The sequence below is a fragment of the Otolemur garnettii genome, unplaced genomic scaffold (assembly GCF_000181295.1).
Source record: "Otolemur garnettii isolate 467f Iridium unplaced genomic scaffold, OtoGar3 scaffold00103, whole genome shotgun sequence".
NCBI classification, from domain to species: Eukaryota; Metazoa; Chordata; class Mammalia; order Primates; family Galagidae; genus Otolemur; species Otolemur garnettii.
The window spans coordinates 5,400,724-5,424,238 of record NW_003852498.1 but is presented as its reverse complement, the minus strand read 5'-3'; the positions used below and the strand labels follow the sequence as shown (position 1 = coordinate 5,424,238).

The following is a 23,515-nucleotide window of genomic DNA, read 5'->3' as shown; positions in this document are numbered from 1 at the left end:
TGCCTGAGATCATTAATTTAAAACCCATATTTATTACAAATATTCAAGAGAATGTGACAGTGTCCTGGAGGAACACTGGTATTTGCCTGGTATGACTGGAGGACATTGACCATGCAGTTAAAAGAACATAATAAAATTTGGGGATTCTTCACAGTAGATACTCTGACTTCAAAATGCCCTTAATCCTATCAAGCACGTGTGTAAAAGAAATCATAATCTCAATATGTCAATAGCATTAAAGTGATTACATTGCTTCTTATGCTAACTGGCAATAAACAAATAGTTTCTTGTTGCAACCATGGCCAATTTCATCATGTCTGTTTACAGAAACAATTAAACTGGACCACAGAGATACAAAGGTCACATGCAGGTATTAAGTATTTCCAATGCTCTGTTACGCCCCATTGTGTGGTTCCAAGGCATTCTCCTGTTTCTATTTCTCAGCTCCAACTTTCTGACCACACCTTCCTCTAATCATCCAGACTTCCAATTTTTGATGACTGAACTTAATTTCACTCTTCTTTTACATTTTTAAGGTAAAAGGATATTTAATATTATAACTATTGCTTGTATTATGTTTTATTGGGACAGTATTCAAGGTATTTATTTCCCTTCTTCACTTCCTAACCGTATTAAACAGGATCAATCATCTTCTTACATCCTGAATGATCTGGGTTATGATGCTGTAAAAGCCCTGGCTTCCTTCCCTTCTTATTTCTCTTCTCTACTAGTCCCGACTCTCTGCTCAACATCTGACCATCAGTAGTATCAACTGCCTCAGATCTTCTCCACTACATTTTCCAGATCTGCTTCCTTCAAGAGGGTGGTTTAGTTTTGATTTGCTTAGTTTTTAGTTCTGTAGCTATTTTCAGGTAGAGTTAGGATGACAATCTCTCTGAAAATTTCCCCAGGCAATTTCTGTTAGTGAATTCTATAAAGAAACCAAAATTTAAGCACATAATTATGAATGTGTTAACCTTCCTGAGAATTGCTGAATGGAAGGCACCACTTACTGTTTTCCTGTGCCATGTCCCAGGGGTTATCTTCCTAAGGTATTTTTTTCCCCTTTGACAAGTCCAGTCTTGAGTTCCTAGCACCTCCTAAATTTGACAGGTTCTTGTGTGCAAGAACCATTGCATAGAGACAAGGGTGTTCACTATGTACCTTTTAAATGAATTAAACTTATCCATATAGATATCTATAATTTTTATTGGTGTTAGCAGTAAGGGTAGAGATATTTTTATTTAAGGAAAAATATTTTCCTTTTTTTCTTTTCCTGACCAAGTCGGTATACTACTAGCACTATTTTCTTAAAGACTCATATTCTTCTTTTCAATATTTGTCATATTATCAAAAGGTAAATTTATAAGCTTACATTTTTTGATTTATCCTTACAGTTTTCTAATAGTTATTTTGCATACAAGAGATGGTGTCTGTACATAGAATTTGAGGTTTTATTGTATATTTTACATCTATGTTATGTAATTTTTATTGCAATTTTGTTATTTTTACCTTAGCTACAATTTTCTTTGTCATCCATCAATTCATCATCTCCTCCCCTATTTGTTTTCCCATAATTTTAGGTACTTGTTTGATGCTAGGAATTGTATAGGGTATGAAATTTTGCCTTATTTGTTCATATGTCATGAATACTGCCAAAAAACCATGAGACTCCAGCATCAAAGACAAAGGATTTTCTTACTCAGAGCTTCATTTTCATTTATATTGATTCTCCATGTTATTGAAGTCCAATAAGGACAGATGATACTGTTAATCCTAAATGATGCCTGTAGGTTGCATTATAGGAGATGAGCCCTAAGCTTGGAGGTTTTAGCTTTCACAGTAAGCAGAAGCAAGCCTGCCCTTTGTCCAGAGAAAGAGATGTAAACTTACTCTCCAAATTTTGTTTCAAAGACAACTCTAAAGAAATAACTTGGATAAACATAATTTGGAGCCATTATCATTCTTCCAGAGATACTCAGGAAGAATTTGCAGGGATGCTCATTGACAGTGGCAGACGGCCTCTCTCATTAATCAATCAGATGTTATTGGGTTTCCTGTATGTCCGCCCTTATACTGGCCATGTGCAGTGAGAAATATACACCAATTTGTCCTGCCTTTGGATAACAATGGTTCTTGGCATTACCTTTTTCTTCTTTCACTAGTTCCTTGAGTTGTGTCATTAGGTTCTTTATCTGAGATCTTTCTTTTTATTTAATATAGACATTTATTGCTATAAAAATGACTTCTCAAGATTGCTTTTTCTATCTCCTATAAATTTTGGTATGTTGTATTTCCAGTTTTGTTCATCTATACTTTTTAATTTCTCTTTTTATTTCATTAGTTCTTCAGGAACATGTTGTTTAATTTCTATATATCTATATGTTTCTAAGATCCCTGCTGTTACTGATTTCAGTTTCATTCATGCCACTGAGGTCAGAAAAGACATTCAACATGATTTCAATCTTCTTAAATTTGTTATGACTTGTTTTGTGGCCTAACATATGACCTATTCTTAAGAATATCCTGTGTGCACTTGAAAAGAAGGTGCATTTTTTGCTGTTAGACTATTCTGTAACTATCCATTAGGTCCATTTGGTCTAAATTATAATTCAAGTCCAGTATTTCCTTATTGATTTTCTGTCTAGGTGATCTTTCCCATATTGAAAGTGTGGTATTAAAATCTCCCACTATTATTATATTATAGTCTATCTCTCTCTTCAGATTTACTATTATTTACTTTATTTGCTCCCATGTTGTGTGCATATATGTTTACAATTGATATAACTTTCTGATGAATTAATCCCTTTATAATGATAAACTTTTATACTGAAATTTATACAATGAGTTTCTTGGTATTTTTATTTTATAGTTTTTTATTCATAGCCTACTTTGTATAATATAAATGTAGCTACCCCCAGTCTTTTAGTTTTACTTTGTTTGAAATATCTTTTTTTTTCAGTCTATGTGTGTCCTTAGGGGTAAAGTCAGTCTTTTGTCAGCTGCACTTAGTTGGGTCTTATTTTTTATACATTCATCCACATGATACTTTTAATAAAGAATTTCAGTTACATTTAAAATAATTATTAAGAAAGGACTTACTATTGCCATTTTATTCATTATTTTGTGGTTAATCTGTAGATCTTTTGTTCCTTTCTTCCTCTCTTTCTATCTTTTTCCTTTGTGACTTGATGATTTTTCTATAGTGGCATGCTTTAAATTCTTTCTATTTATATTTTGTGTATCTACTAAGAGTTCTTGCTTTGTGGCTACCATAAGACTACATGAAACATCTTATACTAATAAAGACTATTTTAAGCTGCAAGAACTTAACTTTGATCATTTGCAGAAACTCTATGTTTTTACTTTCCTCTCCACAATTGGGTTTTAGTTTGTGCTCTTAGCAAACTATTATAGCTATAGTTATTTTTAACAAGTTTTCCCTCTTAAGCTTTATACCAGAGATATAATTTCTTTTCACACCATCCATATAATAGTGTTTTGAGTTTGACTATATATTTGTTTTTACCCAGGAATTTTATATTTTCATGTTGCTATTTAGCAAAATTTTCCTCCAGCTTAAAGGACTCTCTTTACAGCAAGTTTAGTGGGGATAAATTCCCTCAGCTTTTATTTATCTTAGAAAATTTTTATCTCCCCTTCATTTTTTGAAGAATAGTATAGTTCAGTATTATATTCTTGAATAAAAATAAAAATCAGAGCAAAAATAAATAAAATTGAGACCAAAAGAAACAAAAAGATAAACAAACTAAAATTTATTTTTTTGAAAAGATAGACAAAATCTTCAGCTAGACTAACAAAGAAAAGATAAAAAGACTCAAATAAACAAAATGATGAATAAAAGGGGACACGTGTATAGCTGACACCACAGATATACAAAGAAAAACAGAGAGCACCCTGAATAATTATACACTGAATAATTGGATAACCAAGAAAAAAATAAACAAAGCTCTAGAAACATGCCACCTACCCACACTGAATCATGAAGAAACAGAAAATATGAACAAGCCAACAAGTAGTAGTTTGAATAATGATAAAAAGTATTTCATCAAAGATGTACAGATTTTTTTTGTGTCCTCTTCAATTTCTTTCATCTACCTCTGAGAGTCTTTCTTCTGCATGATCTAATTCTAAATACTTATGCACCGAACTTAAATGCTCCCAGATCCTTGAAACAGACCTTAGTTAGTTGGAGCAATATGATATTCTATAACACCGTAATAACAGGGGACTTTAACACTCCTCCCACAGAGCCGGACAGATCCTCTAAACAAAAATTAAACAAAGACATAAGGGACTTAAATGAGACCCTGGAACTGTGCTTGATCGACATATATAGAATACTTCATCCCAAAGATAAAGAATATACATTCTTCTCATTGCCCTATGGAACATTCTCTGAAATTGATCATATCCTAGGACACGTAAAAAAAACTTCAACAGAATCAAAAGAATTGAAATTTTACCTTGTATCTTCTCAGACCAAGGCACTAAAGGTGGAACTCAACTCCAACAAAAACCTTCAACCCCACACTAAGGCATGGAAATTAAACAACCTTATGCTGAATGACATTGGGTGCAGGAAGAAATAAAAAATCATTAACTTCCTTGAGCACAACAATGAAGACACAAGCTACAAAACCTGTGGGATACAGCAAAAAGCCCTTGTTTCCACAATGTATGGGAGGTCCTTAAAAGACTAAAAATAATCATAAAATCCAGAAATCCCACTTCTGGGTATATATCCAAAGGAAATAAGACCAGTATGTCAGAGAGATGCCTGCACTCCTGTGTTCATTTCAGCATTATTCCCAATAGCCATAATATAGAATCAATCAAAGGGTCCATTAACAGATGAATGGATAAAGAAAATGTATGTATATATACACAATGGAATAGAATACAGCCTTTAAAAAGAAGAAATTCCGTCATTGGTGACATTTATAGAATGAGATAATAACACACTAAAACATATGCTAGAAAAGTTAATTTCAAAGAAATAGAAAAACAGAAAGGTAGTTATCTGAGGCTAGGGGAGAGGGGGACAGCTGGGGAAAGGAGGAATGTGGATCAAAGGATGCAAAGTTGCAGTTAGACTAGAGGAATAAGTTCTAGTGATCAATTATATTGCCTGGTCACCACAGTTAATGTATTGTATATTTCAAAATTGCTAAAGGAATAGATTTTTAACATTCTCATCCCAAAATTATAGTTGGTGAGGTGATAAACATGTTGATTAGCTTCTTTGTATCTTTCTACAGTGTATGCCTAGATCAAAACATCATATTATACCCCATAAATATATACGGTTATTATCAAGTATAAATAGATAATTAAATACATGTATGTTTAAACACTTTATAAGGTTGTTTACATTTTGATAAACACTTAAATTCACTGAATTAACAAAATTAACAACATATTTTTAAGTAACATTTGTATTCATCCTTACAATCTGTGTCTACAACAGCTCACTACAAATACTGGATTTGAGCAGTCACTGAAATAACACTGTTTACAATAAGACCTCAGACTCAATAATAAGAAATCTCTCTAAGGAAGTGTATTTAAACACTTCATTAAATAGTTTATAGTTTGGTAAATACTTAACTTCATAGAATTAACACTTGTTTTCATTCATATTTTTAGATTTAGTAAAAAAAAAAACCCAACTATTTTAAGAAGATGATGCAATCAAAAATATGTATTCAAACATTTAAGTACTGGGGTAAAAATAATGCCAGCATAAAATACTAAGGAATAATAAGTACACTCAAATAAGTACCCACATTTGACAACTGGCTTAAACTAGTCTGAATTGCCTCTATCATTTTTAAAAATCTATTTTTAAACAGCAAAATACATGCATGTAACAACCTTCTAGATTAAGAGATAAAGGATTAAATTTACCCCCAGAAGCCCTATGAAAAATGTTGATAATAACTGAGATCTGTAACTATTGAATCTGATAATCCATGGACTTGGCATATTTCTCAATTTATACAGATCTTATTTTAGCTCCTCTCACTCATGCATGTTTGGCTGAATTTAATTAGAAATCTTACTAATCTTTTTTTATTTTTGGTTATATATGAGTACATGTATATATTTTAATTTTTTTAACGGGAACATAAAAAGTTTATATATTCACAGGGTACACAGTGATGTTGCAATTCACAAAGTGAAGCTTTGCTATCAGGTAACCTCAAATTCGGAACTGCTATACCTTCTAGTGGATTGACCTTCTATCATTAATAAATGTTATTCTTTCCTATGTCAGATTTCTCTAAAGCAGAGCATGAGCTAAATATTCTTGAGCAAGTGAGTTATTGACGGCTTTTTGGAGGAAACTGCAAGGAACAGAGAAGCAGGAGAGCAGAGGAAGAGGAGCCAAGCAAAGACTCGAGTTCAACTGGAGTCTAACTTCAGCCAGATCCCACAGGCACTCTGGAAAAGGAAGGGTATTCAACCCTGATCTAACTTAAGGAATTTGGGCTTTTATATGCATGTACCTGTCAATTATTGGCTGCATTTGCTAAGAGTATAGATTTCATGTTTTGTGTTTTCTGTAAGATTTATTGGCTACAGATCACCCTCACGGAAGAATATAGTCCCCAGAATCTCTGTGTGATGTGGTTCTGGGCACTTTTCCACAGCAAGGTATAGCTGTGAACTGGTAGTAGCCAACGGTCAGAGGACCTAAGGGACAGGAGCTTTACTCCTGGAAAGAAATTACAGTGAGCACCAACAATACACAAGACAGGCTAGTCCTCCAACTCACTGTGTACCTTGGGCCATTACACCCATCTGCTGAATTTTTATTGTCAAAGCAGATATTTTTCCGTTTGACAATATCTAAGTTTTATTTATATCTATTTATATTTCATCTCTTTGGTTAACTTCTTTAACTTTTTATCTATTTTCTTAAAAATAATAATCCATTTTTTGAAAGTATATATTTAACAACTCTAACATCTGTGTCAGAGTTGTCAACTCTAACATCTGGAATTCTTATTGTTTCTTTTCTTCTTGGTTCTGTTTTCAGGTTGTTGGTAATTTTTTAGAGAAGATCAAATATTTTGTATTATAAATAACAGAGATAATAATTAACATTATTCCCCTTATTTGTGAATTTACCCTGTTTTCTTGAAGGCAGTTAAAAAAGGGACACGTTAGCATACTCCAACCAAATGCCAAACTGATTGGGGTTAGACTATACTCCTAGTAAGACCCCATGTGCCTCCTGGAATTTAGCTCTCATTGGTTTACAAAGAAGAGCTTTGAGTGTTCCTTCCTCTTCAATGTTTCCAAATTAGAATTTTTGCCTTCCAAGATTACAGTCTAGTAAAAATATTCCACTATGATTTTCAGCTATTTTCTGCTTAAACTTTTAGTATTGCCTTCTATGGAACTTAAAAATAAACATATATCTTGACAGAAAAACTAGTGTGAGGTTCACTTCAAATTTCCAGTTCATTAAGCCTTGGCCACCTTGGTGATCTAATTTTGGTGTCCCTCAAATTATAAAATTGTTAAAAATCCATCAGACTATTCTGCCTTTGTGCTGTCATCTTTTGACTCAATTCTTGGCCCTTCTCTTATGTCATAGTTGAGAAACGACATGCGGGAGGTAATCCAGGCAGAAATCCATACCTCAGTGCAAGTACAGAATCTCCAGTAAGAAGGCTTCATATGTCATTTATTTGCTGTCTCCCAATACATATACATATGCATGTACATATGTCTATTTAACAACAGAAGTAGCAGCCTTCCTCAGAAATGTTTTCAAACTTCAATTTTAAAAATAGTTTTGACATTCCGTAAGCAGCTCATTTTACTCAGCAACTACTTTGTTCAAAATATCGATTCCAATGTTAGTAAAAGAAGGCAATGAACAAGATAAAGTTTGCACACATAGTATCAAGAGGACCTTATCATCTACCAGGTTCATTTGTAAGCTTCAGTATAGAATTTTCTATCGTCACCATCTTAGTTGGCAATGTCATCTCCACCTACCTTCCTATCTCCAAATTACTTTGTTGCTATTACTTTATACTAATGTAAAAAATGGAACTAACATTTATGGAATGCTTAATATTGTCTATGTGTTATCACTGTTAATCTTGATATTTAGATATTGATCACTAATATATAGTTGAGTCTATTGAGAAAAAAAGATAAACAGCATGTTAAAACTCATACACAATTATAAAGACTCATGTCCAGCTAATTGCAATGTCCATATCTTTCTACAATGAAGTATTTTCTCTATATGGTAAAATATAGAGAATTATAAATATACCCGTAATCTCTCAAAAAGAACATAGCTCACTAAATTTATGAGAACTAGAAAAGATGTTTTCAGAAAGCATATGTAATTTTTGATACAGGCATACCTTGTTTTATTACATGTCAATATATTGTCCATGACAGATACTGTGTTTTTTACAAATTGTTTGTGGCAAGCTTGTGTCAAGTCTATTAGCGCCATTTTTTCAAACATGTTCTCACTTTATGTCTTTTTGTCACACTTTAGGAATTCTCACAATATCTCAAACATTTTCATTACTATTATATCTGTTACGGTTACCTGTGGCCAGTAATTTTTGATGTTACTACCATAGTTGTTTTGTGGTACCATAAGCCACGCTCATATAAGACAGCGTACTTACTGGATAAATGCTATATGTGCTGCCCCTGCTCCACTGACCAGCCAGCCCTTCTTTCATCTTTCTCCCTTTCTCTGGGCTTCCTCATTCTCTCAGACACAACAATATTAAAATATAGGCCACTTAATAACCCTACAAGGGCCTCCAGGAGTTCAAGCGCCAAGGAAGAGTTGCACGGCTCTCATTTTAAATCAAAAGCTAAAAATGCTTAGGTTTTTGATGTTGGACAAAAGCCAGGGTGGAACAATACCTATGCTTTTTGTACCAAATACTTAGCCAAGCTGTGCATGCAAAAGAAGGTTCTTGCAGAAAATGAAAGATGCTAGTCCAGTGAACAGATGAATGATAAGAAAGCAAAAGAGCATTATTGCTGACATTTTAATGGTCTGGATAGATCACATCAGCTACAGTATTTTAAGCCAAAGCCTAATCGATAGCAACTCTTCAATTCTATGAAGACTAAGACAAGTGATAAAGCTGCAGAAAAAAAAAAAGGATTGGAAGCTAAGAGAGGTTGGTTTACGAGGTTTAAGGAAAGACGCTTCCTCCATAACAAGACTGTCAGACAAAGCAACAATACTGACTTAGGTAAGGTAATTGATACAGGTGGCTACATTAAACAACATACATAGTGGCCATGAAGTTGGTGTGCAATTTAAAATTGCACATGAACTTTATGGCCACCCTATATATTCAATGTAGACAAAACACCCTTCTGTTGGAAGAAGATGTTACATAGGACTTTCGTAGCTCGAGAGTAGAAGTCAATTCCTGGCTTCAAAGCTTCAAAGGACAATATGACTTTCATGTTGGGCCATAATGCAACCCATTACTTTAAGTTGAAGCTAAGATTCATTTTCTATTATGAAAATTAGCTCTAGGAATTATGCTAAATCTACTCTGCCTGTACTCTATAAATGGAACAAAAATACCCAGATGGTAGTACATCTACTTACAGCATAGTTTACTTAATATTTTAAGCCCATTGTTCAGAGCTACTGCTTACAAAAAAAAAAAAATTCAAAATAGTATTGTTCATCGACAGTGCACCTGTTCAACCAAGAGCTATGATGGAAATGTACAAGTAAATCAATGCTGCTTTCATGCCTACTAATACAATATCCATTCAGCAGCCCTAGAGTCAAGGAGTAATTTTGTCTTTCAAGTGTTATTATTTATAAGGCTATAGTGTAGCTTCTGTTGGTAGTAACTCCTCTCCTGGATCTAGGCAAAGAAAACTGAAAACCTTCTGGGAAGGTTTCATCACTCTAAATGTTATCCAGAACATTTGTGATGTAAGAAGAGAGATCATACTGTCCACTTTCATGGGATTTTGACAGTTGATCCCAGCCCTCGCTGATGACTTAGAGGGGTTCAAGACTCAGTACAGAAAGTAACAGCAGATGTGTGGAGGGAGGAACAAAAGAACTAGAAATAAAAGTGGAGCTTTGAAAATGTGACTAAATCGCTGCAACTTTATGACAAAACTTAAACAAATAAGGAGTTGATTATTATGGATGAGCAAAGAAACTGGTTTCTTGAGATGAAATCTACTCCCAGTGAAGATGCTATGAACATTGTTGAAAGGACGTCAAAGCAGTCATAACATTATGTAAACATAAATCAGCAGCAGTGTTTGAAAAGACTGACCCTTCAATTTTAAATGTTCTACCATGAGTACATGCTACCAAACAGCATCACATGCTACAGAGAAGTTCACGACTGTCTCATTTTTAGCAAAGGCCACAGTCATCTCAAACTTAAGCAACCATCACCCAGATCCGTCAGCAACCATCAACATCAAGACAAGACTTTTCACCAACAAAAAGAATGAGTTTTTGAAGACTCAGATACCAGTTAGCAATAAAAACTTTTAAGTTATCAACTTTTTTGAGATATGATGCTTTTGCATGCTTAATGGACTATAGTATAGTAGAAACGTAATTCCCTTTGCACTGAGAAACCCAAAAATTCCTGTGATTTGCTTTATTGTGATATGCCCTTTATTGCAGCAGTCTAGAACTGAAGACATAGTATCTCCAAAATAGGCCTGTATTGACGGCTTCTGTACCTAAATTTATTAGATTTGTTAGCTGATTTAGATTTGGTCTCCTACTATTCTATTTAGTTGTTAGTGAAAACAGGTTTTCTTTCTTCTCTATCATTTTTAATGTATATGTTACACTATTAACAGAAAAATCATTCCCCTGTTTTATCCCCCTTCTTGAGAGTAGAGATTGAACTCACATTACATCAAGGATAAATCCTAGATTAAATGAACCCTCAAAAACTAATCACTTATATAAACTCGTCAAATGATATTTATCTCCTTCAACTGAAAAATTACTTCCTTTATTATTCTTTTGCGGTGTAAACAAGAGCACTGTATTTGTATGAGTGAATGAAGACTTCAAAGCAGTTCTCTCTAACAATTTCTTTTTGATATTTTGAGTGGCTTGTGTGGTCTTTTCTAGAAGCAAACAGAGATAAATTATTTCTCCAGATTTCTTCAGACTTCCTCAGGAATCTATGCTCTCATGTCTCTCACATTAGCACCTTTAACAGAGGTCCTGGTTAACAGAGAGTTAACACGGGTCTCTCACACCTGGTTTCAGTCTGATCTGGGAGAGCAATTACAGGTCCCTATCCAAAGATGACAACTAAAGTCAAACAGATGCTTGGTTTCTCCAATGATAAAATGAAATATCTCTTTTCATCCATGATAGTACACAATCCTATTTTTCACTTATAATGTCAAAGCCACAAGCCAAGTGTTAGGCAATGAAATGAATATACCATCTAAGTCCGTAGGGCATCTACAACATGAGGTTGTCAGTAATTTTAGAAACATACTGGCAGAAAAACAACATTAGGTAGCCTGCTTACAAATGAGAGTCAAAGTGTCTTTTGTATCTTTTTTCAAGTAGGAAGATGAATTATGTTATGTAATTTTGTGTCTAAGAAAGAGGTAGTAAAAGTTCTATTCCTTAGATACAAAGGGATGGTGTTTTTAAGGAATTACTGCAAACTTAGTTGAGTGTGATACTGGTCTTACTATGTTTGGGAAAAGATTCATAATTTATTGTATGTACACAATAAAGTATGCTTGAATAAAATAATTGAGAACAAAAATAGCATACAATGGGGGCAATAGGTAGAACAAGACATCTTTCTTAGCTTCAATAATCATAAATTATTGATTATTTATCAATTTGCACGTGTATATATATTTCTGTATATTTAATATTTTCTGTATATAAATATATGTACACATACATGCACATATGCATACACAGTGTGTCAAAATTGTATGTACATTTTAAGAGATACTATCTATGTCTTATTTTTCCAAGTTGAATTGAAGGTATCATCAGTGGTGAAGGGTACCTTCACATGCTACACACATCTATTTCACCTGGAGTTCATACACTTTGAGAGAATGATTCACTTTACTTCCAACAAGATCTCTTAAAATATGTATGCATTTTTTGCATCCCTGGTGTATAGACAGATAGATATTACAGGCAGCATACAGATTCTGTAGGCTTGTTCTTAAGTTCAATTTGCACGTAAGTTAGAATAGTTACATTTACCTATTACCTGTAATAGGCTCTGTTCATGTGAGTCATATGTCAGTTGGACGTTTGTAAATTAGAGATGGCATATATATGTGTGTGTGTGTATGTATATGTGATTCCAGGTTAGAAATTTTGGAACCTTATATCAAAATACCCAATTAAGTATTCACTTATCATGATCTAGGACAATGTCTTGCTTGGAGCAAGTTTTAGGAAAACGTAGTTGTTGGCACCATAGAATATTTTGGGAAGCATGAGAAATTCAAGGACCCTTCTGGCAGGGTGGCTGAGTTATATAACACTGCAAAAGAATGACCAAAAACAATTCCAAATTACCACTTTAAAGAATGAACTGATTGATGTTCTTGAAAAAGCAGAAATTCAAATTATTCTGTGGGTTTGCAACACAGAACCTACTGTTTTGTTTGATTTTTGGTTGTGGCTATAAGACAATAAACATGAAGACAAGATTCTGGCTATTTAAAAGGGGAAATAAGAAAGAAAGGAATGACTCACGGCATCGTCGCCTGTGAAGCACCCTCCACCAACTGCCATTGTCTGAGAAGTTCCTTTCGTTATTTGGAAGTTACTTTTCCTCTCTGTCTTTAAAACAAACTGTTATTTCCTTGCCTTCAGAAGCTTCCTCATAAGTGGTAGTTAATAATTCCTCTCATGTCTTAGTCCACTATCATTGATCAGTAACTAGAATCAGACGCCAGAGTACCCCAAGGTGTCACATGTAGACTCAGTCTTGTATAGAGATGACTACCAAAAGAATGGCAAGAATTTGCTGGTGTGTACATCATAAAACTGTCATTTTAGACATTGAGAGTACCTGACCAAGAATGGCAGCATCGAATTTAGATCGGCCTGATTTTTTAAAATCCATGTACTTAACCAGAAAATACATATACAGTGTGGTATCTGAGACCCCTCGTAAGTTCTGAAGCTCTATTAAAATATTTAATGAACCTGGACCCAACACCAAAATTTTCTAAAGGAATCTGAGATGCCAGAAATCCTTTGGCACAATATAGAGAACAGAATTCAAAGGCATTGATAAATGTGAAAAATGGAGTTTTGCTTATAGCAACTATGTACATCCCCTCATTTTCTCTTTAACTTTGTCCCTAAAGGGTTTTCAAAAACATATTTTGCTAAGATAGTGGGACATATATTGGTATAGAAAGCCTCAATATCCACAAAAGACACTTTGTTGGCTGTCTCTCTCAAATTTAGAAAGATTGTGAGAGACGATACGGTTACAACAAACTCCATAATTTCAATGGGAATGGAAAAAGTCCTGTACAGTTAGAGTCTAAGAAATAATACCAGAAAGAAAGTGGTTGATGTGACTATAATAGCGAGTGATAATCAGAATAGTCTGATTTGTACAAATCTCTGGTTAATTTGTATAAATCTCATGGGGCCCTAAAATAACTCATATATGCAAAATACTAAAATTTTAACTGACTTATACATCCAAAACATATAATTTTAATTTAAAAAAAGAAAAAGTCTCAATCTAGGAACAGAGGAGATATTAACTATTCACAAAGAGGAAACTAAAAACAAAACCAAAAAAAAAAAAAAAAAAGGTAGCAAGTTGACATTGGTCTTCTTTACCAGGGGAAAATTTGTGAATATTGGTAATCAAGGAACTGAAGCTTTAATGACTTTAAAAGACAATCCACAAAAAGGAATTCTTAAATGTCTCCATTAAATATCCTAGACCAGCAAGCTCATTTAGAATAAGGAAAACACAAAGTAAAACAAGCCTGAAAGACCTTTTGCATGTCAGAAAAGCCTGACAATAGTAAAGCTTGAACACTGTTGTGGTGATTGTAAATTTATAAAACCATATTACAGAATTATCAATATTACTTAATATAGCTAAAGATAGATTTTCCCTAAAACCTAGAAAGTTTGCTTCTAGCCATCTAGAGAATGCTCATTATGATATTGACTATAATAGGAAAAAAAAACCTGGCAGGATATAGAATTCTGGGCTGGAAATTGTTTTGTTTAGCCACTTAAAAGTAGATAACCACTGTTATCACAAAATCTCAAAACTATAAATGGCATGGATGTGAAGAGAAGGGAACACTTTTATTCTGCTAGTGGGACTGCAAACTAATACAACCTCTTTGGAAGGAAGTATGGTGAACCCTCAAAGAATTCAAACTAGACCTCCCATTTGATCCTATAATCCTGTTACTGGGCATCTACCCAGAAGAAAAAAAATCCATTTATCATAGGGACACTTGCACTAGACTGTTTATCACATCTCAGTTTATAATCACCAAAATGTGGAAACAGCCTAAATGCCCACTAATCCAGGAATGGATTTACAAGCTATGCTATATGTATATCATGGAATACTATTCATCCATGAAAAAAGATGAAGACTTTACAACTTTTGTGTTAACCTGGATATAAGTGGAACATATTATTCTTAGTAAAGCATCACAAGAATGGAGAAGTAAGAATCCTATGTACTCAATTCTGATATCAGGACAATTAATGACCTATATACAGTTGGGGGACAGGGGAAGGGGAGAGCAGAAAAAGGGAGGAAGGAAGGATAGAGGGGTGGGAGGGTCAGTGTGTGACACACTTTCTGGTGGGGGGACACAATTATAAGAAGGCCTTTACCTAACAAATGCAATCAATGTAACCTAGTTCTTTGTACCCGCAATGAATCCACAGCAAAAATATAAAATAAAATAAAATCTGGAATGATCTAAATTGTTCATCAAAAGAGGAAAGACAAATGATGGCATATTCATACAATGTTATGATATATAGTGATTAAAATGAGTGAAACAGAGCTAATCTCCCCATATCAATATTAAAAATATAATGTGGAACAAAGGAAACACATTACCTGTGGACGTGTAAGGTATGCCCCTATTAGATGAGGTTTAGAAACATGCTGAACAATTTACCTAGTGAGTAATAACAGGAAATTTTTGTATATTCATAGGAAAATTATGAAACTATGTATAGAAATTATAAACCCCAAATTTAATAATTCTCTAGGTATTTCTTTCTTAAAAATAGAAGACTTGAAAACTATGAAGAATCTTCCAGTAGCCTTTATCATTGGAAACAATATGATTGGAGGTGATTCCAAAGGAACCAAATGACACTATTCCAAAGAATCTCCTGGCCCCCTATTTCTCCTAGATAATCAGGTCCAATTATCCTTAGTCAATAGCTACTCTTTTTGTCTGTGGTATGATCATCCCAAAATAGTTACATGAAAGAATTAAACTTTAAATTAGTAAATGTTAGCAGGCCCAATCCCTTGTATATATGCTCTAGTTTGAATGTCTATCCCCTCCAAAACTCATGTTAAAATTTAATTTCCGGGTTTCCAACTTGACAGTATTAAAAAGAGGGCCTTTGGCTGGTGTGGTGGCTCATGCCTATAATCCTAGTGCTCTAGGAGGCCAAGGTGGGTGGATCACCTGAGCTCACGAGTTTGAAGCCAGCCTGAGCTGGAGGGAGACCTCATCTCTAAAAATAGCTAGGCCTTGTGGCAGGTGCCAATAGTCCCAACTATTCCAAAGGCTGAGCCAAGAGAATCGTTTATGCCCAAGAGTTTGAGGTTGCTGTAAGCTGTGATGCCACAGCACTCTACTGAGGGCAACAAAGTAAGACCCTATCTCAAAAAAATATATATATATACATATATGTGTGTGTGTGTGTGTGTGTGTGTGTGCGCGCGCGCGTGTGTGTGTGTATACGAAGAAGGGCCTTTAAGAGATCATTGGATCATAAAGGCTTAATCTATTCATGGAATAATGGGTTAATGGACTGATGGGTTACCAAGAGAGTGGAAATGGTGCCTTTATAAGAGGAAGATAGACCTGAGATTAACATGTTAGCAAGCTCAGCTCCCTTACCATGTGGTACCCTTCACTACCCTAGGACTTTCAGAGAGTCTCCAATAGTAAGAAGGCTCCAATCAGAGGTGGCCTTTTGACCTTGAACCTTTCACTCTTCATAACTATAAGAAATATATCTCTTTTCTTTGTAAATTACCTAGTTTCAGGTAGTCTGTGATAAGAAAAACTAAGACTAAGACACTATTAAACTTTTTAAAACAAATTCTTAAACAAAATTAAGACTATTAGATTTGGAAAAATTAAATGAAGGTCTTACAAATGAGTCCAATGCTACCCCCAAAATATAAAGAATTGTTGCGCTGAGGGCAATTAAGAAGCAATAGATGCAGGAAAGCTCTCTGGCCTCCCTCTGTTTGTCTCAAAATAGTATATAGATCTACAAAGACAAAAAGTATCCTGTTCCTCCTTCTATCAGGAAGAAAAAAGGTTAACCAATAGAGATAACTTTGTACCTAATCAGCCTGAGTTGGTAATAGAGAAATTTTCATTGATAAGTTTTACTGATCAGTAGTTGATTTGCTTTTCCACACGTTGTCATTCCTATAGACAAAAAGTCCCTTTTCTTTGCTTTGCTGCTTCTCTAGAAACTTGTTCATTGTTGAAAATGTTACAGAAACTGAAATTCAATGCTGCTTCCTTAACTATTCATTTCCCGGGTGGCTCCCACATATATATGAAATATACGTGCCATATACTTGTTACCTTTTCTCTTACTATTTTGTCTTTTGTAAAAAGGAGTCTGTGCCAAGTAAGAATCTGTGGAGATTATCCTTTCTATAGACCAAGAATTTTTATGAATCTGTTGAGAGTTTTAATAACAAGAAGAACTTCCCTCACTTTTATATCTTTGGTTTCCAAATTCATAGCTATGAGAAAAATAGTACTGCATGTATTGGTCAGCAACTACACATACAGTGCATTTTGTACCCTAATCGTGAAACCGAGTCTTTACTATATCATTTTCTAATTCTATAAAACCAAGTACTTTTAGTCGTAGGAGTTATCTAAAGTCAGAAATTATCCATATTGTATTACTACATGTCTCCAGTATTCTGTAAGTCCACATAAACTAACACTTTCAGATAATATACTAATTAAGGATAAAATCTAGGTCTAGGATGATTATTCCAGTGACAACAAACTTTTGTTCCTTTCGAGATAAAAGTAGAGAATGATCAGCCTGAAACAGGCAACTGATAACTGTTTTCAAGACATGGCACTATTAAGAATCACCACAAAAATGAACTTTTCCATGAAACCTGCCTTGTCTCCCCATGCTAGGTTAGTGCCTTAAAACGTGCTCATGTAGCAATGAGTTGCTTCCAGGTTATAGTATTTATCACTCTTTATTATAACTATTGATATTTTAAGAGTCTATTGTTACTAATACTTGACTAAACTCCAAAAGGACAAGAATTTCACTTACCTTATTTGCTACCAAACTCCCTCCTCCTGTAGCACTATCTGGTATATAGTAACTGCTCAGTAAATCAATCAAATCAGTAAATACAGCTGAGTGAATGGTTACTCAAGCATAGATAGATATCAGTAAAATATTCTAGCACATGTAAAAATGCAATGCATGATAAAGACATTTCCTATGACCAAAGGATGGATTCTTACTTTATAATAAGTAGTATTGTAGAGTGCTTGCTACTTGGTAGGCATTGTTGTAAACACTTTCTAATTAATACATTATCTCATTTAACACTCACTTTCCCAAGAGTCTCACCTTATATTTATATTATCAAATGGGTGTCTCCATTTGTAAATAAATTTGGTCCACAGGCATATTTTGGGGGTGTACTCAATACACTGCTAAACTTTTAAATGCATTAAGATGGACACTATGGCATAAAATTGTAGCACACCCCACCATTGCCACCTACTGAATTTCACTGGTCAGCTTCAGTGGTTTTTGCCACCTATCTGGTCCCTGAAAGCATTTGAATTAGTTGACCAAGACAAAAGAAGTAAATTTAATTATTACTTCTTTCTACTCACATGAGAACAGTTTGCCAGCTTCCTACAATCACGGGTGACTACATGCAGGATTCCCCAGTGCAGTGGAAACACAGGACCTGTAGGAATCAAAGGAAGACAGTTAAATAGACATTTTCATAATATAGTTTAAATTACTGAATATGGGAGTGGTAAAGGTTAACTTAAGTTGGATGGGAAAACATTTAGCTTATCTAGACAGAAAATTAACAACAAAATTTGAACTTAAATTGGATGTTAGACCAAATGGAGCTAACAGATATTAACAGAACATTCTACCCCCAAACTACAGAATCCACATTTTTTTTTCCTTAGCACATGGAACATTTCAAAGATAAACCAAATGTTAGGCCATGAAACAAGTTTCAAACAAGGTTTTTAAAAGTGAAATCATATAAAGTATTTTCTCAACAGTGGAAAAAAACTAGAAATTAATAGCAATAGGAATTTTGCTATTATGAATACATAAAAATTAAACCACACTCCCCTGCATGATTTTTGGCTCAACAATGAAATAAGATAGAAATTTAAAAATGTATTAAAATAAGTGAAAAGGAAACATAATGTACCAAAACCTGTGTGTTACAGCAGAATCAATGCTAAGGGGGAATTTTATAGCATTCAATGTCTACATCAGAAAAATAGAAAGAATACAAATCAACAATCTACTAATGTACCTCGAGGAACTAAAAAAGCAACAAACCAATTCCAAAATTACATAAGAAAAGAAATAGCAAAGATCAGAGAACTAAAGGAAATTAAGACCCCCCTCAAAAAAACCCAAAGGATCAACAAAAGATTTCGCTCTTTAAAAAAATAAATAAACAAAATTGATAAACTACTAGCTAGACTAACCAAGAAGAATGAAGACCCAAATAAGCCAAATCATAAATTAAAAGGAGACATTACAACTCATGCCATTGAAATACGGAACACAAGGGATCATCAGAGAGTATTATCAACTACACACTCACAAACCTGAACAACTAGTGGAAATGGATAGATTCCTAGAAATATGCAACCTTCAAAGATTGAACCAGGAGGAAATAGAAAACCTGAACAGACCAAGAAGGAGTAGCAAGATCGAATCAGTAATAAAAAAATCTACCAAGAAAGAAAAGCTCTGGACCAGAAGACACAGCCAAATGCTGCCAGGTGCACATAGAACTAATACAAATGCTCCTGAAACTGTTCTAAAAAATTGAGAAGGAGGAAATTCTCTCTAATTCATTCTATAAGGCCAGTATCTCTCTGACACAAAAAACAGTCAAGACACACTACCAATGACAAAAAACCACAGAGCAATACCCCGATGAACACAGATATAAAAATCATCAGGAAAATAATAGCAAACCAAATCCAATGGCACATCAAAAGATAATACACCATGATCAAAGGGGTTTTATATAAGGGAGGCAAGAATGGTTCAACATATGCAAAGTAATGTGATACATCTCACAAACATAATTAAGGACAAAACCCATATTATCCTCTCAACAGATTAAAAAAAAGACATTTGATAAAATTTACCATCCCTTCATAATAGAAACCTCAACAAATCAGGTATAAAAGGAACATACATCAAAATAGTAAAGTCCACACACAATAAACCTATAGCCAACATCATACTGAATGGGGAAAAGTTGAAAGCTTTTCCTCTGAGAACTAGACTAAGACAAGCATACCACTTTCTCCAATCCTGCTCAACATAGTACTATAAATTGTAGCCTAAAAAACACTGATGAAATAAATTATAGATGACAGAAATAAATGGAAAAATACCCCATGCTCATGAATCAGAAGAATTAATATTGTTCACATGATCGGACTACTGAAAGCAATCTATAGATTCAATGCAATCTTTATCAAAATGCCAACATCATTTTTCACAAAATTAGAAAAAACAATTCTACAATTCACATGGAGTTAAAATAGAGCCCAGGCAAGATGACAGACTAGAGGCACCTCTTGTCAGACTTTCCTGGGCAGAAGTGGAAGGTTTGACTGAAGCGAGGTGGGAGAAATTGCCATTTGGGAGTACATCACAGGGAGAGGGAATGGAGGGGTTCCCCCTTGGAGAGGCCACCAAGAAGTGCTGAGAAGATGAAGATGAAAAAAAGGAAAGAAGGGAGGTGAGGACAGTAGTGGAGCAGACCAGATCCAGAGAAGCCCAGAGCCAAAGAGAAGAATAAGGATGAGATCCTTTCCCCTCACCCAGGAGCTGCTGGTAAGTAGGAGAATATAGGAGCTCTCACCCAATAGGAGAGTGTCATGAGGGACCAGAGACCAAACTTTCCTACACTTAAATGGTTTCTCTTCTGAATTTTCCCCTTTCTTATCATTACAGAGAGCACTTTTGGCTGTAGCCACAGCTCATCTTCCACTTTGCAAATTGAAACAGTGCTCATTGCTGAGGCCTGCTTCCCTCTGTGCTGGAGTGTGGCAGGAACACCTGCCTAACTTAGCCATGCTGGACTGGTCCTGCCCAAGTGCAGGAGTGGTGAAGTGAGACTGAACTCTGTCCTTCTCCCATAACAACCAGGAAAGTGCACAGTGTGGAGGCCCATTTCTCCCCCACCAGCATCTGGAAGGAATGACTGCTCATGGAACAGACTTGGGATTGGTGAAGGAAGACTGGGCCCTCTCTCCACCATATCAGGCTGGAACTCAGTGGGTCCCACCTTGTGAGGCCCTGAGTGGAAGCTTTGGTAGGCGGAGCATGTGTTTTGCCTTGTTGGAAAGAACTGTGGCTCATCTGAACTGATATTTGGGGAACTGGTGGTTACACCCTACCGGCCTCCTGCCTGCCTCATTCCCAGCTGGCTCTGACTCCAACCTCTTAGTCAGTTGGGCCCACCATCTGCACATTGCCCCTAGCTTGAGGGATTCACCTAGAAACCCTGTCCTCAGCCCCAACCCAGTCCTGGCTTGGAGAAAGTCAGGCTGGGGCCCAGTTAGTCCTGCCTAATGAAGCCCTGAGAGGCAGCTTTTGCAGGCTTTGAGTAGGGCATGCCCCCTCAGCTGCAAGAGAAAACTGTGGTTCACCTGAACTGACTCTTGTTGGTCTGGTGGCTGGCTCTGACCCTGCTCTCTCAGGTGTGTGGTGGTATAAGAAATAGTCACAAACTGCCTTGTCCCTCCCCTTATCTCAGTGGTAATGGAGATAAAGAAACCCTCTGGGAACTACAGGGTCCTTTCTAAAGTTTGGAGCACTCAGTACTTCACCTGGAAAACTAGAATGTACTGCAGACACAGAAGAATATCTCAACAGTAGGCTCACTTGCCCAAATATCAACCAAAGACAAAAAACAATGACAGAGACCAGACCACCAAATGTTTCCCCACCTAAGCATACAGGGTATGGCTGTTCCACATGTATAAGTACCATCTACCATTCCTGAAATCTGGGAAAATTTTTCAGGGTCTCAGGGACAGCCCTATAGTCCGGCCCTATCACCCTTAGCTCTTGATTGAGAGATTAGAAGAGGAGAAAACAGTCAAAAAAACTTCTAAAATATAAAAAATCAGAGTGAAAGGTCATCCCCTAAAAAAACCATAACTCCTTACCAATGGCTACCAACCCAAACAAAGAGACCAAAATGACAAGTAAAGAATTTCAAACATGAGCTATATGGAAGCTCATAGAAATAGGAGAGAAAATGAAAACTCATCACAAAGTAGACACAAAGACAGGGGAAGGAAATGAATGAAAATTCTCTAAAGAAATTTAAATATTAAAGAAGAAAAGAGAACTGCAAATGTAAATTCATTGAAAGAATTACAAAACACAGTGGAAAGCCTAAAGAACAGGCTTGATCAGAAAGAATATCAGAACTTGAAAACAATACCTTTGTGCTAAATAAGTCAGCCAGTAGAAAAGAACAGAGAAATAAGAATAAACAAAGCTGACCAGAAATATGGGTCTATGTAAATATGCCAAACATAAGGATTATAGGCATCCTGAAAGGCAAAGAAGAAAATACTCGAGGGTTTGATACTTGAGAGAATTGTTGAGGAAAATTAGATATCCAGGTATAAGAAGCACAAAGGGCAGCTGGAAGACTCATTGTGAAGAGGCAATCAACACAATACATGGTAATTAGGTGGGTTAAAGTAAACAGGAAAGAGGCAATCCTGTAAGCAGCAAAGCAAAAACAGCAGGTAACTTGGAAAGAAAAATCGACCAGGACACTGCCAACTTCTCAACCAAAACCCTACAAACCAGAAGGGACTGGGGACCCATTCTCAGTTTTTTAAAACAGAGTAATGGCTAGCCTAGAATCTTGTATCCTGCAAAACTAAGTTTTTCACATGAGGGAAAAATATAGACTCTTGCAGATAATCAAATTCTGTAGGAAGTACTCAGACATGCATCACACATGGAACAGCATAACAGACAATAACTCCTTACCAATCAATGCCTACTAACCTAAAGGAGATCAAAATGACAGGTAAAGAATTTCAAACACATTGTGCTTTTGAAATTGACAGGACACGCGCATGCTCTAAGATTCTGATGTAAGGTGGGTTTATGAATGAGTAAAGCAAATATAAGGTTAGTGAGGGGGAAAGCCTACATACAATTACAGTACAATCACCTCCGTCAGCACATAAGCCTGTGGAATGCAGCAGCAGGCGGGGTTCCGAATGTCATGAGGTTTGTCCACAAGCCAGTAAAGAAAGTTGCATACAGTAAAGAAAGTTATATACTATGAACTTGTGGAATGCATCAGCAGGCAGGGTTCCACCTGCTGCGAGATTTGTCGACAAGCCAGTAAAGAAAAGTTACGTACAACCCCATGAACTTGTGGAATGCATTAGCAGGAAGAGTTCCACCTGCCACAAAGTTTGTCCACAAGCCAGTAAACTTACATACCATTAAAATACACTCACCAAATTAGGGGAACACTTACATCTGAGCTACCAGCTAGGAAGTCCCCAAAATAGCCTACCAGGATCCTGACTGAAATAGGTTCCAGGCAGTACATCCACTCCCCAGGAGAGACTTCAAGTCACTGCTCTGGAGGCTCCCCCTGTTATTGCTCAAAATAATAATGCATAGGTGGTTGTGTATAACTCAAATGTGAGCCAAAAGCCTGGTAAGTTTGATCATCCCTTCCAGGAGAGTGGCCAAGTCCCCTGGAAGGAAACTGAACACCCTCCAGACAATCTGATCCTCAAGGACACTTATATAAGAGACCCAGACTTTCATCCCAAGAATAGGCGGAGGGGCCAAGGCCAACAGGTGAACAAAGATGGAGCCATTCATGCTAAGTTTTGTCAACTTTCCCTACTTTCTCTATACCCACTAATGTAAAATCACCCAAAAGCT

At 35.6% G+C, this 23,515-nt stretch overlaps 1 pseudogene; it reads right to left on the bottom strand.

Annotated features, from left to right (window-relative positions):
* The window catches only part of LOC100967011, a 45,242-nt pseudogene extending 32,453 nt beyond the window's left edge, over positions 1-12,789 (bottom strand).
* Between the last annotated feature and the right edge of the window lie 10,726 nt (positions 12,790-23,515).